Source organism: Zootoca vivipara, chromosome 7 (assembly GCF_965207765.1).
Source record: "Zootoca vivipara chromosome 7, rZooViv2.hap1.1, whole genome shotgun sequence".
Classification (NCBI taxonomy): domain Eukaryota; kingdom Metazoa; phylum Chordata; class Lepidosauria; order Squamata; family Lacertidae; genus Zootoca; species Zootoca vivipara.
This window is the reverse complement of record NC_142590.1, coordinates 90,917,321-90,930,818: the sequence shown is the minus strand read 5'-3', so window position 1 is coordinate 90,930,818 and position 13,498 is coordinate 90,917,321. Positions and strand designations below refer to the sequence as shown.

The 13,498-nt window shown below is 52.6% G+C and overlaps 1 protein-coding gene across 5 annotated transcripts in view; it reads left to right on the top strand.

Annotated features, from left to right (window-relative positions):
* The window catches only part of LOC118088930 (tyrosine-protein phosphatase non-receptor type substrate 1), a 271,710-nt gene that overhangs the window by 153,367 nt on the left and 104,845 nt on the right, over positions 1 to 13,498 (top strand). The gene's annotated exons all lie outside the window — the stretch shown is intronic.

The window sequence follows — 13,498 nt, the reverse complement described above, 5'->3', positions numbered from 1 at the left end:
TGGCTTGACCTATTGGCAAAGGGAGATGATGTTCCAGTGGTTTTGCCTTCGCCAAACCTTTTTTTCACCAGAGGGTCACCAAAGTCTGGGCTCGGGGGCATCTTTCTGGAGGCTGTGGGCAGCTTGTGTGCTCCAGCAGGCGTTGAGTGATGGAAACAGCAAGAGCTCTCTGTGTTCGTGTGTCTTTATCCCATTTATGTTATTGACTTGCTGGCTGTTTTACCTGAAGGGATAGAAACTGTACATTGCAAGGCACCGCTTCTCAGCTTGAACAGCTCTCTCTTGCTCTAGCAACTATTCCTTGAATTCAGTTCCTCTTCCCATTTTACAGATGGACGCTGCCAGATTGAAGAGGGTGTGTCTTGAATGCCCCACTGTCACCACCACCCTGGAATTATGTCTCGGCCGAGCTGCCTTAAATCCTGTCCTGCCAATATTTGGGGGGCAACCCTGTATAATGCCAATAGATGTCTAAAAGCACAGCCCTTTTTAGGTTTTGATTCTTAGAAAGTGATAGTTACAAAAGACAGTCCTGCCCCTTTGAAGATGACCTCCAGCTCTTCTAGGAGAATCTAAATGCATTTGTGCACGCTATCGAAACCTCTCTCCAAGTCTCAGCCTCTCATCCTTACAATGGGAATACTGGTCTGGCTTTGACGTGGCACTTGTAATGGCAGGTTAATTGGAGAGCTGGCTAGGATCCAGCTGGCTGTGTACTGCAACAATTGCCCGAAGACAAGAGGATATCCTATACATCCCCAGCGTGTCCTTGCCCAACCTTTTTCTTGGAAAGTTTTCAAAAAGGAGGTTCTGCTGCCTCCCTGGCTTGCTGATAGGTGCCCATCCAACCTTTGCTAATTGCCATCGTAGGCAGCTCCATTCTGTGGCTTAGATGCTGCTTAAAAGTTGAAGTTTTTGGTTAAACTGTAGGGAGGGAGAGAATACATAGAGACTTGCCTTATATGAAGATGGGTCCATAGCCTGCAGTAGGCAAGGTTGGTAGAGCAGAAGATACCCTTAATGCCAGGGTTGTGGATTCAAGCCCCATGTCGGACAAAAGGATTCCTGCATTGTAGGGGGTTGGACTAGATGACCCTTTAGACCCCTTCCAACTCTACAGTGCTGTGATTCTACGAAGCTCAGTATCTTCTGCACTGACTGGCAGCCTCTTTCCAGGGTTTCCGACAAGAGACATTCCCAGCCCTAAGTGCAGGTGCCAAGGATCAAATCTGTTGTCCTCTGCATGCAAAGCAGATGCTGTACTGACGAATCAAGGCCCTATGTAAACAGAGAAAGCGGCTTATGCAGAACGCTGCTTCCTGTAGCTCACTCAGTGTGATCTACACTCTCCAGGGTTTCAGGCAGAAGCCATTTCCGGCCCTACCTGGAGATGCCCAAAACCAAATATGAGACCACCTGCTTGCAGATCTTCTACCGCTGAAGTGCAAAGGCAGCGCCGCGAATGAGCGTTCCTGCAGGAAATGTGTGTGCTTCAGCCAGTGTTTTGCACAGGACCCTCGCAAGCAGCGCAGGACTGTAGCCCGACTGTGCATGTTTTCTGGGAAGCTTGCTGTGAGCCAGCATTCCCAAACAGGTGCTAAGTGTTATGCTCTCTTTTGTGACTTGCGCGGCACATCCGAGCAGCAATGGCAACCTGTGAAGCAGCAAAGAGTTAGCATGTACGTACAGTGAATGCCCGCAGCCTTTGCACACCCATGTATGTGAGAATTCAGACAAAGGTTGGGGTTACCAGCTGCACTAATCTACCCAGCCGCTTAAACATGTCCACACTTCACTACTGGTAGTATCCTGCAGGGGACCCATTGTAATGTGTGAGAACAATGCTGTGCATTTATTCGCACTTCCAACTCCCCAAACTGCTTGTTCCAAAATCTTTATGCCTTTTATTAGACCAGGCACCCCCAAACTCAGCCCTCCAGATGTTTTGGGACTACAACTCCCATGATCCCTAGCTAACAGGACTAGTGGTCAGGGATGATGGGAATTGTAGTCTCAAAACATCTGGAGGGCCAAGTTTGCCTGTGCCTGCTCCAGATGTTTTGGGACTACAATTCCCATCATCCCTGACCACTGGTCCTGTTAGCTAGGGATCCTGGGTGTTGTAGTCCCAAAACATCTGGAGGGCCGAGTATGGGGTGCCTGTATTAGACCAACCATGCTGTGAATGTTTTTTGTTATCCTGCTGGAAAGCAGGGGCCCCAATAAAGATTTTGGACTTTTCATATCATGCAACAAAGCTCCTGTTTTACACCTTTTCCCTATACCTTCTCATTGTCACCAGCAACCCGACAAAGGCAGCATAATGTGGGGAGGAGGCCATGAAAGAGGGGCTTGCTTAACCCTCCCCACTCCCCTCGGCGAATTCATAGTTGAGGTGATTCATAAGCACTGCTTGGCTGCAGGATCAGGCCAAGGGTTGTCTAGTGCAATGTGGACATCCCATGAAGCCGAGTGTTGGAGGATCAAAGGAAGTCCTTCTGCAGGCCGTGTGTGGTTAATCTCTGGAACTCCCTGCCACAGGAGGCAATGCTGGCCACCAACCTAGGTGGCTTTAAAAGAGGATTGAGCCAATTCATGGAAAGAGGCGCTCTGCTCTGCCTCCCCAGTTGGAGCAGCAATGCTTCTGAATACCATTTGCTGGGAATGACAGGAGGAGAGAGTTGTTCTTGTGCTCAGGTCCTGTTTGCAGGGACCAGAATCGTTGGACTAGGGGGACTAGGCTAGTCCCCTAAATGTTCCCTTGGTGCCTCCAAACCCCAGGAAGTTTCTGTCTGGCTTAGGGAGGGGTATGTGATGCTCCAATGGGTCCAGGAGCCCTGCTGGCTCCTTCCCAAAGCCTGGAAAGCTTCTGCCCGGCTTATGGAGGAAGACAAGATGCTCACACACATGACGTCAGGAGGACACCATGACGTCAACCCTCCACCCCACCCCAATCGCCCTTGCAAGCTGGCGCCTCTGCCCCTAACTGTTCCCCCTTTGAAAAATTTCACCGTACGCCGCTGGACCAGATGGGTCATTGGCCTGATCCAGCAGGCTCTCATTATGTTCTGATGCCCAGCAGCTGAGCAGATGCCTGTGGGGAGGCTGTAAGCAGGACCCGGGTGCAACAGCTCCCTCCATCACCCTATGCCAGCCTTTGCCAACCTAAATGCCCTGCAGATCTTTTGTTCCCACAACTTGCCGCAGGCTGGGACTCAAAGGTGTCGCAGCTCAAAGCATCCGTCTGGCACCCGGTTGATGAAGGGCTGCTCTCCGGCCTGCGGAGAGCCGCTCTTGCTTTTCCCTTTCCTTCCGCCTCTTCCGTGACAACCGCCCCCTCCCCATCCCTTCCACGTCGCCACAAACTGTCAACATAATTTCTTTAATCTAGTCTCTCCGTCGGCTAAGCGCATCCACGGGCGTTCCTCGTATGGTTTGCTCCATCATCCCCTCTGATTCACTCACACAGCGACTCCCAGCCAAGTGTGCGAACTGGCTCGGTTGTAAAGGAAAGCTCTGTGGGTGGGGCAAGGCTGACTCTCCCCCCCCCAATCCTTTGCAAGGCATCCAGTCACCAACTGATGCTATGGCAAAGGACAAGCCTGTGGAATCGGCTCATGGCTCATTTCCCCCTCACTCTGCAATTGTTGTCATTGCTGGCATCCATCTGTCTCGAGAGACAATGGAGTGCGCCTCCTGGGGTGAAGTCAACCGCCTGCGTTGGCAGCGCAAAAGTGACCCTTCTGGGCCACAAGCCTGGGCAGTGTGTGTGGAGGTTCTGGGCTGCCTGGGGAAAAGGCAGGGCACAAATAAGTATAATGATGACCCTAATTACAGCGCTAAGGAGTAAACCCTCCAGGGCCTACACAAATCCACAGTGGAGTCCCTAAGGTGGTTGGGTGGAGCCTTGCATGCCTCGCAGGTGCCAAACCTATTGCTCTGCTTTCCTCTGGTGCTGCTAACCCAGGGCTTTGACTTCACCCCTGGAGGCACACTCCATTGTCTCTCAAGACAAATGGATGCCAACACAACCAACAGGATCCTGGCAGGTTTGCCAGGCTCTGGAGCAGGCATCCCCAAACTTCGGCCCTCCAGATGTTTTGGACTACAATTCCCATCATCCCTGATCACTGGTCCTCTTAGCTAGGAATCATGGGAGTTGTAGGCCAAAAATCTGGAGGGCCGCAGTTTGGGGGTGCCTGCTCTAGAGGCTGCACCCATTGCAGCTCTAGGAGGTGAGGCCTAGCCACCTTTCAGATTTCCCCCAAGAACTCATTGCACATGGAACTAAAAGGGTGGCCAAACCTACAGCAGCGGCAGCAGCTGAAGGATTCTGAGCTGGTCCTGAAAACACCAAGCAGAGAAAGGGTTAAACATCCTTTCCCTTCTAGCCCTATCTAGTGTCAACACCCTCCCAGTGATGCTTCATTTTGGACCCTTCCCAGAGTGATGAATTGGTTAGGACTAGGACCTGAGATCAATGAGAGTTCAGTTCCCCACTTGGCCCATGAAGCTCACCGAGTGGCCTTGGGCCAGCTGCTTCCCCTTAGCCTACCTCACAGGGTTGTTGTGAGGAATAACTGAGGGGGGGGGAGAAGCATTTATTTCTTTAACGTGTTTACATCTTGCCTTTCTCCCAAGCAACCATTTGTACCACTTTGAGCTCCTTGGAGGAAAAGGTGAGATATAAATGCAATCAATGAAATGCTTGCCTGAGTTTAAAAAACATGCCTGTGTGAAAAGCAAGTCGCTTCCCATCATTTCATGTTGTTGATTTGGGGCGGCACCTTCTCTGAGGTGCAGAGCAGGTTAGCGTAAATAACCTGATGGACCTGTGTCAGGGTAGTACCATTTCAGACTGGGAAGAAGGAGGGGTTAGTAAAGCAGAATATCCCCCCCCCCGGATCAGGTGTTTCCAAACGACCAGATTATGCAGCATTTATTTACCCTGGTTGGTTTGTAGGGAAATTAGATGGCACTATTTTCATGAATCTGTTTGCGGGGGGGGGGTTAGATCAGTGGTTGCCAAACTTGTTTGGGGTACTGCCGCCCCCTTGGTTCCATAAGTTCATCCCCAGCACCCCCCCCTATAAAAACATCGTTCAGAATAGCGCTTCACATGGCCCACTAAGGAAGATAATAGCACAATAAAATTCAAAACAGTAACGATCAACTGCACATTTATTTCAAATCCAATTAAAACTATTTAGTTTAATGAATTAAACAAAATTGATGAACCTGATACCAGATTTTCAAAGCATGGTAGTCATTTAGACCTCCAGTGTTCCTCTGAAACCCGCTTGCTTCTTAGCCTCCCCCCACCCCACCCCGGCTGATGATTCACTTTAGGAATCACTGAGTTAGAGGATGTTGCAGGCATAGGCAAACTCCGGCCCTCCAGATGTTTGGGACTACAATTCCCATCATCCCTGACCACTGGTCCTGCTAGCTAGGGATGATGGGAATTGTAGTCCCAAACATCTGGAGGGCCGGAGTTTGCCTATGCCTGGTGTGAGGGACAAGGGATACAGGGAAGTCCCTCCCATCTTAAGTTCCAGCCCATCCCCAAGCGCTGGAGAGAGTAAGGAGAGCTCTGCCTCCAGCGGAGAGTCAGGAAGTGGTGTCCGAGGCTCAGGCAAGGTTGTGGAGCCCATGCCTCAGGTGGGACAGGAAGTTGGACGCACGGGGGGGAGGCCAATCCCCCCAACTCCCGAATTGCGACGCAAACGTAGGGGGAAGAGGTTGGGTCTGCCAAAGTTGTGGTGCTGGAAGAAAACGCGCCAATCGCCATTCGGAGGTTCTGACACCTCACCTTAAGGATGCATTTTCATTGCTCTGAACACTGTAAATAGTCAGCACTTAATAAAAGCCTTAAAAGACCATGCTGGAGTCGTTACTCTAGAGTAGCCATACCAGGCCCTCTGACAGCAACTCCCGAATCTTTTTTTGGCTACTTTGGAGTGCAGCGATGAGCGCTCAAGAGGCTGAGCATTGGAGGCTGGAGGCCGAAGCAGCGAAGCAGGAGCTACAGAACCTCACAGCGCACGCACAGCAGCAATTGCATGCCGCTCAGGAGGAAGCGCGAGGGGCGCAGGAGGAGCTGAACAAGCTGGTGGACCAGGTGAGGACAAAAGAGGAGACTGAGAAACAGCTAAGGGTGATGGTATTAGACCTGCAGAAAAAGTTGGAAGAGGAGAAAGCCGCTAGAGGTGGGGGGGCACCCCAGCCGCAGCTAGTCCAAGTGAGAAGGGGACAGAGCCTAGTCACCAAGTTCAGCGGAGACCCGAGGGAGTACCTCGGATTCGAGACAGAAATAAATTATGCGCTGGAATTGCATGCAGCAGAATTCCCAGATGACGCGCACAGAGTCTACTTTATCATAGAGCATTTGACGGGGGCCGCCCGGGAATGGGTAAGACCGCTCATCGCGCAAAAAAATCCTTGCATGAAGAACGCAACTTTATTTCTAGAAGCTTTAAAATTAATGTACGCTAGCGACAGTGAAATGGAGGCCACTAAACAGGAGCTTCATGACTTAACACAAGGAAAATCGACAGTTAGGGACTACTGGGCGAAATTCACCATGCTGGTGCACAAACTGGGGTGGGATCTGAACAGTGAGCCAGTGAAATCAGCCTTCTACCTGGGTTTGCATGCAGACGTTAAGGATGAGCTGGCAAGAGGTCCTAGACCGCAGACTATGGATCAGCTCAGCAAAGCGGCGCTAGCGGTGGGGGTGAGACAGGAATCCAGATGGTATGACAAACAAGCGACGCGCGCAGCAAAACCTTGGTTCCCACGCTCTCAGGACAGACCACATCACCAAACCCCACCCCAGGGACCGCCCCCAGACCCGCCCAGACCAAGCCCAGAGCCGGAACCGATGGAGATCGGGGGAGCGCGCGCGCGGGCTTTTCAAACCCCGGCGGCGCCAAGACGCAAGGAGGGAAGAGGCGGGAATTGCTTTCTCTGCAACTCCCCCCGGCATCGCGTCAGAGACTGCCCTCATCGCAGAGAGTGGCAAGGAAAGGCGGGAACGGTTGTACCTTCCCCCACTGACGTAGCACCACAGCAGGGAAACGAGACAGCCTGGCTGCAGGAGACAAGGGGCAGCAGCCAGGCACAGTCAGCAGTGAACAGCCCCAGCCCGCCCACCCGCACAGAGAGGAGCAGAGCCAGCCCACCCCTCCCAGAGCAGGAGTGGTTCTAGAAGTCACGCTGACGCTCCCAAATGGCTATCCCCTGACAGTCCTCGCCTTAATTGACAGTGGTGCCTCCGCCAACTTCTTCTCGAGAAACTTTGCAGAAGAGCACCAGATCCAACTTCTGCAGCTGGATTTTCCCCTGCACGTGGCCACCATTGATGGCAGAGAGTTGCTGGGAGGGGCCATCACTCATCAAACCCCCCCCATGAGAATGACAGTGGGAAGGCACTCAGAGACACTGGCTTTCAACGTCACGACCATCTCAGACCCCCCCATCGTTTTGGGAATGAGCTGGCTGGCGCGCCACGACCCCTCCATAAGTTGGCACCAGAGATGCATCACGTTTGGGCCGGACTTTTGTCTGGAACATTGCATGCAGCACCAACCAGGGGAGGGGCCTCCGATAGCCACGGTGGCCACCATGCACGTCAAAGGGGGTGAGGCGATACCCAAGCCGTACTGGGACCTGCAGGAGGTCTTCAGCGAAGCGGAGTCCGACCACCTACCTCCACACAGGCCTTTTGACTGCCAGATCAACCTGGTGCCAGGGGCAACTATACCCCCAGCCAAGCTGTACGCCATGTCAGACCAGGAACTGGAGGATCTGCGCGCTTTCATCGACAAGAACCTCAAGCGGGGGTTCATCAGAGAAAGCAAGGCAGCAGGGGGCAGCCCGGTCTTCTGGGTGGACAAGAAAGACACGCAACAGCGCCGTCTGGTGGTGGATTTTAGACGGCTGAATTCAGTGACAGAGCCAGTGGCTTTCCCCATGCCCAGAGTGGATGATCTTCTGACAGCGGCACGCAGGGGCAAGATTTTCACCAAGCTAGACCTAAGAGGGGCGTACAACTTGATCAGGATCCGGGAGGGCGATGAATGGAAAACCACGATGTTCACGCCTCTGGGCTCTTTTGAATATCTGGTGATGCCCTTCGGGTTGCAAGGGGGCTCAGCCTGCTTCCAGGCCTTCATGCACCACGTCCTGGGGTCCCTCCTCTTCAAGAACTGCTTGGTCTTTCTGGATGACATCCTTATCTATTCCAATGACCCAGTGCAGCATGTGAAGGATGTCAGGGAGGTGTTGCAGCGCCTGAAGGACAACCACCTGTATGTGAAGCTGGAGAAGTGCAAGTTTCACACCAAGGAGGTGGACTTCCTGGGCTACAAGCTGTCAGACAAGGGGCTGGCGATGGACAAGGACAAGGTGCAGACCATCCTGGACTGGCACAGCCCCAGGACGCGCAAAGATGCCCAACGCCTACTAGGCTTCGCTAACTTCTACAGGAAGTTCATCAAGAACTTCTCTCGTGTCACGGCTCCCATCACCGACTGCCTGAGAGGCAAGCAGAAGTTCAGGTGGACACCAGAGGCACAAGCAGCGTTCGAAAGCCTCAAGAGGGTATTCGCTTCAGACCAGCACCTGTTCCACGTGGTGCAGGATGCGCCCCTACGCCTGGAGACAGATGCTTCTGATAAAGCTGTGGGAGCGATTCTGTTGCAACTGGACGCCAACAGAGAGTGGAGACCCTGTGCCTTCTTCTCCAGGAAGCTGACCCAGCCTGAACGCAACTACACAGTTTTTGATAGGGAACTTCTCGCGATCCATGCTGCGTTCCAGCACTGGCGACACTTCCTGGTGGGCGCCAAGCACCCCATCCAGGTGTGCACAGACCACAAGAACCTGGAGTTCTGGAGAACGGCCAGGGTGCTCAACCAGCGGCAGATACGGTGGGCAGAGTTCTTCTCGAACTTCAACTTCTCCATCCACTACATCCCGGGGGAGCAGAACGTCAGGGCGGATGCCCTCTCCCGCAAGCCAGAGTACATGGAGGAGGAGTTGCCACCAGCACCCAGGCACGTTTTCCCCCCATCTGCATGGTCATGCGGTGCAGCAGTGGTGAGCGAGGCAGAACTCACCGCACTGACGGCAGCGGATGAATTTGCCACCCGCATCTTCAGAGACCTGAGAGGGGGGAGGGAGCAGGCCAAAGACTTTGAGGAAAGGAGGGGTTTGCTTTTTTACAGGGGAGCCCTGTACCTCCCAACCAAACAGCTGAGAGGTAAGGTTCTCAAGCAGATGCACGACAACCCAACGGCGGGTCATTTCGGAAGGGACAAAACCACTCACCTAGTCATGAGACACTTCTGGTGGCCAGGGGTGCGGGAGGATGTTCGGGATTATGTCAGGGGATGTGACACCTGCCAGCGAGCAAAGGTGGTCAGAGCGCCACCAGCAGGTTTGCTGGAGCCATTAGCCACACCGCACAGGCCGTGGGAAGTAGTGTCCATGGACTTCATCACAGACCTGCCGTCGTCCAGGGGCAAGACCGCAGTGTTGGTGGTGGTGGACCTCATGTCCAAAATGTGCCACTTTATACCGTGTGCCAGGGCGGTCTCGGCAGAAGAGACGGCCAAACTGTTTGTGGACCACGTATTCCGACTGCATGGATTGCCTTTAAGAGTTATTTCGGATCGTGGCCGCCAATTTGTTTCCAGGTTCTGGCGACGGCTAATGAACCTCCTGCAGGTGGAGGTCAGCTTGTCGACGGCTCGGCACCCGCAGACCAATGGACAGGCGGAGCGGGTCAACGCCATTCTGCAGCAGTACCTGAGATGTTACGTCAGCCAAAGGCAAACGGACTGGGTGGATCGCCTGCCACTAGCAGAATTTGCCTACAACAATGCGGTGCACGTCTCCACAGGGGTGTCGCCCTTTAAGGCCAATTACGGGCGCGACCTCAGATCTTTCCCGGAGAGGGAGGGGGAGGAGGAGGAAGAGGGCCCACAGGCAGAGGATTGGGCAGAGGACCTGGAGACGGTGCACCAGCAGCTCCGAGAACACTTGGAGAGGGCCAAGGAAGCGTACAAGAAGGGGGCAGATCGCCACAGGCGGCCGGGAGAGGTCATCAGGGTGGGGGACAAGGTTTGGTTATCCTCGGAAGGTCTTCCCACCAGGGGGCGATGCAAAAAGTTAGCACCCAGGAGGCTGGGCCCCTTCACGGTCACGCAACAGGTCAACCCGGTAGCCTTCAGGCTAGCACTGCCGGAGGACATGAGAGTGCACCCAGTGTTTCATAGATCACTGCTGTCGCCGTACAGGGAAAGTACCAGGTTCAGGGACAGCGATCAACCTCCAGAGGGAGGGGGGGAGACGGGAAATGCCCGACAGCTCAATGAGGCAACTGAGATTTTAGACTCAAGGAGAGGGGTGAGAGGGCTGGAGTACCTGATAGCATGGGAGGACACTCCGCCATCCCACAATGAGTGGATACCGGCCACGGAAGTACCTGAGGAATTTTTAGTGGAAGAGTTCCACGCCCTGTTCCCCCACAGGCCCAAGCCCTGGCACATGGAAAGGGAGGGAGAGGGGGAGGAGCAGGAGGAAGGGATAGCAGGCAGCAGCTCCCCATGGAGATGGGAAGCGGAATTTGAGGACACGGAAGAAGAGGTGTGGGTTTCACCGAGGTCGACGACGTCAGAGGCAGGAGAGGACTGGCAGAACATTTTTACTCCCACCAGCTCTGATGCCACTGACTTCTTGGGATTTCCGTCTTCTCAGGGGGAAGGAGAGAGATCGCCGGATTGGGGGGAAATTTTCACACCCACAGGCTCGGATGCCACTGACTTCTTGGGATTTCACTCGTCCCCAACAAGCAGAGAGCCACTAGGGAGGGGGAGAGAGGAGCCTGGGAGGGGGGTGGATGTGAGGGACAAGGGATACAGGGAAGTCCCTCCCATCTTAAGTTCCAGCCCATCACCAAGCGCTGGAGAGAGTAAGGAGAGCTCTGCCTCCAGCGGAGAGTCAGGAAGTGGTGTCCGAGGCTCAGGCAGGGTTGTGGAGCCCATGCCTCAGGTGGGACAGGAAGTTGGACGCACGGGGGGGGGGAGGCCAATCCCCCCAACTCCCGAATTGCGACGCAAACGTAGGGGGAAGAGGTTGGGTCTGCCAAAGTTGTGGTGCTGGAAGAAAACGCGCCAATCGCCATTCGGGAGTTCTGACACCTCACCTTAAGGATGCATTTTCATTGCTCTGAACACTGTAAATAGTCAGCACTTAATAAAAGCCTTAAAAGACTATGCTGGAGTCGTTACTCTAGAGTAGCCATACCAGGCCCTCTGACACCTGGGATGTTGCATCAAAGCAGGTCTTATCTCACCTAACCTGACCCTCACCTTCCTCATTGCAAAAAGTCTAGGCTTTGGGAGAAATTGGGTTTGTTGTTTAGGATCCTGCAAAGCACTATAATTGCCCAATCTGATTCTTCGCAGCATGTGATTGAATCTCACCCCCAAACAGTGCCAGGCTGGAAGGTCCCTTAGATACATATTTTGCACATAGAAAACTACCATGTCAGAGAGGAGAAGGCTAGTCTAGTCTCTTCAGCTGTCTGCATGGATATTTGTGTGTTTTTATTTCTCTTTATCTTGCTTTTGTAAACCACCTTTGAAGCTTTGTTCAAGGGTAGTATATAAAAAAGGGACTAAAAATAAAGAAGAGTGAGTGCCGTCCAGTTCTAGGTTTATCCTGCCTCATCGCCTGTTTTGTGAGAATCTTCATATCATTCTCTTCCGAATTAGGTCTTTAAAATGCATCGCTGCCTGATAAGCTCGCGTCTTATTCTGGCTTCTTGTTTCCTGTTTCCTCCTGTCCTCAAAATGCTGATAATCTGCCAGTCATGCTTTGATTGCACAACTGCCATTTCTGTGTAAAAACTGTTCTGCTTTACTTTTGGGCACTACACATTGAACACGTTCAAGGTTGTTAAAAGGAAGGGAAAAGGATTATGGAGACCTGCAAAAAGGGGATCTCCAAACTGAGTGAAAGGGCAGTAAAATGGCAAGTGCAGCTCCACGTAAAATATAAAGTAAATTTAAAGAACCTCTGGGTGGTTAGAATCATAGAATCGTAGAGTTGGAAGAGACCACAAGGGCCATCCAGTCCAACCCCCTGCCGAGCAGGAAACACCATCAAAGCATTCTTGACATATGCCTGTCAAGCTTCTGCTTAAAGACCTCCAAAGAAGGAGACTCCAGCACACTGCTTGGTAGCAAATTCCACTGCCGAACAGCTCTTAGTGTCAGGAAGTTCTTCCTAATGTTTAGGTGGAATCTTCTTTCTTGTAGTTTGAATCCATTGCTCCGTGTCCGCTTCTCTGGAGCAGCAGAAAACAACCTTTCACTCCCCTCTATATGACATCCTTTTATATATTTGAACATGGCTATCATATCACCCCTTAACCTTCTCTTCTCCAGGCTAAACATACCCAGCTCCCTAAGCCGTTCCTCATAAGGCGTCGTTTCCAGGCCTTTGACCATTTTCGTTGCCCTCTTCTGGACACGTTCCAGCTTGTCAGTATCCTTCTTGAACTGTGGTGCCCAGAACTGGACACAGTACTCCAGGTTGTTGGTTGTTTAGTTGTTTAGTCATGTCCGACTCTTCGTGACCCCATGGACCAGAGCACGCCAGGCACTCCTGTCTTCCACTGATTCCCGCAGTTTGGTCAAACTCATGTTCGTTTTTCGAGAACACTGTCCAACCATCTCGTCCTCTGTCGTCCCCTTCTCCTAGTGCCCTCCATCTTTCCCAACATCAGGGTCTTTCCCAGGGAGTCTTCTCTTCTCATGAGGTGGCCAAAGTATTGGAGCCTCAGCTTCAGGACCTGTCCTTCCAGTGAGCACTCAGGGCTGATTTCCTTCAGAATGGATAGAAGTCAAAGATGACTATGGGGTGTGGCACTCATCTCGCTTTTCAGGCAGAGGGAGCCGGCATTTTCTGCAGACAGCTTTCCAGGTCATGTGGCCAGCAGGAATAAACTGCTTCTGGCGCAACGGGACACCGTGACGACTGCCAGAGTGGTACCTGTTTATCTACTTGCACTGGCGTGCTTTCAAACTGCTAGGTTGGCAGGAGCTGGGACAGAGCAGCGGGAGCTCACCCTGATGCGTGGATTTGAACCACTGACCTCCCGATCAGCAAGCCCAAGAGGCTCAGTGGTTTAGACCACAGCTCCAGAGCTCCAGGTAAACCAGTGTAAATAGGTGCATGTCAGAACAAAAGCATTTAACAGGTATGCTGGTGGGGTCTGAGCTGGTGGCAACTACCAAGAATGAGACCTTGGAGTCATAGTGGGTATTGTAGATCTGGAAAAGTCTCAAAAAGAGGGAAAGGGGGGTATCGCAACTCCCCTATGAACAAAGGTTGCAGTATTGGGACTCTTTTAATTTAGAGAAAAGACAATTAACAGCAGACATGAGAGAGCTGCATAGAATTATTCATGGTGTGGAGCAAGTGG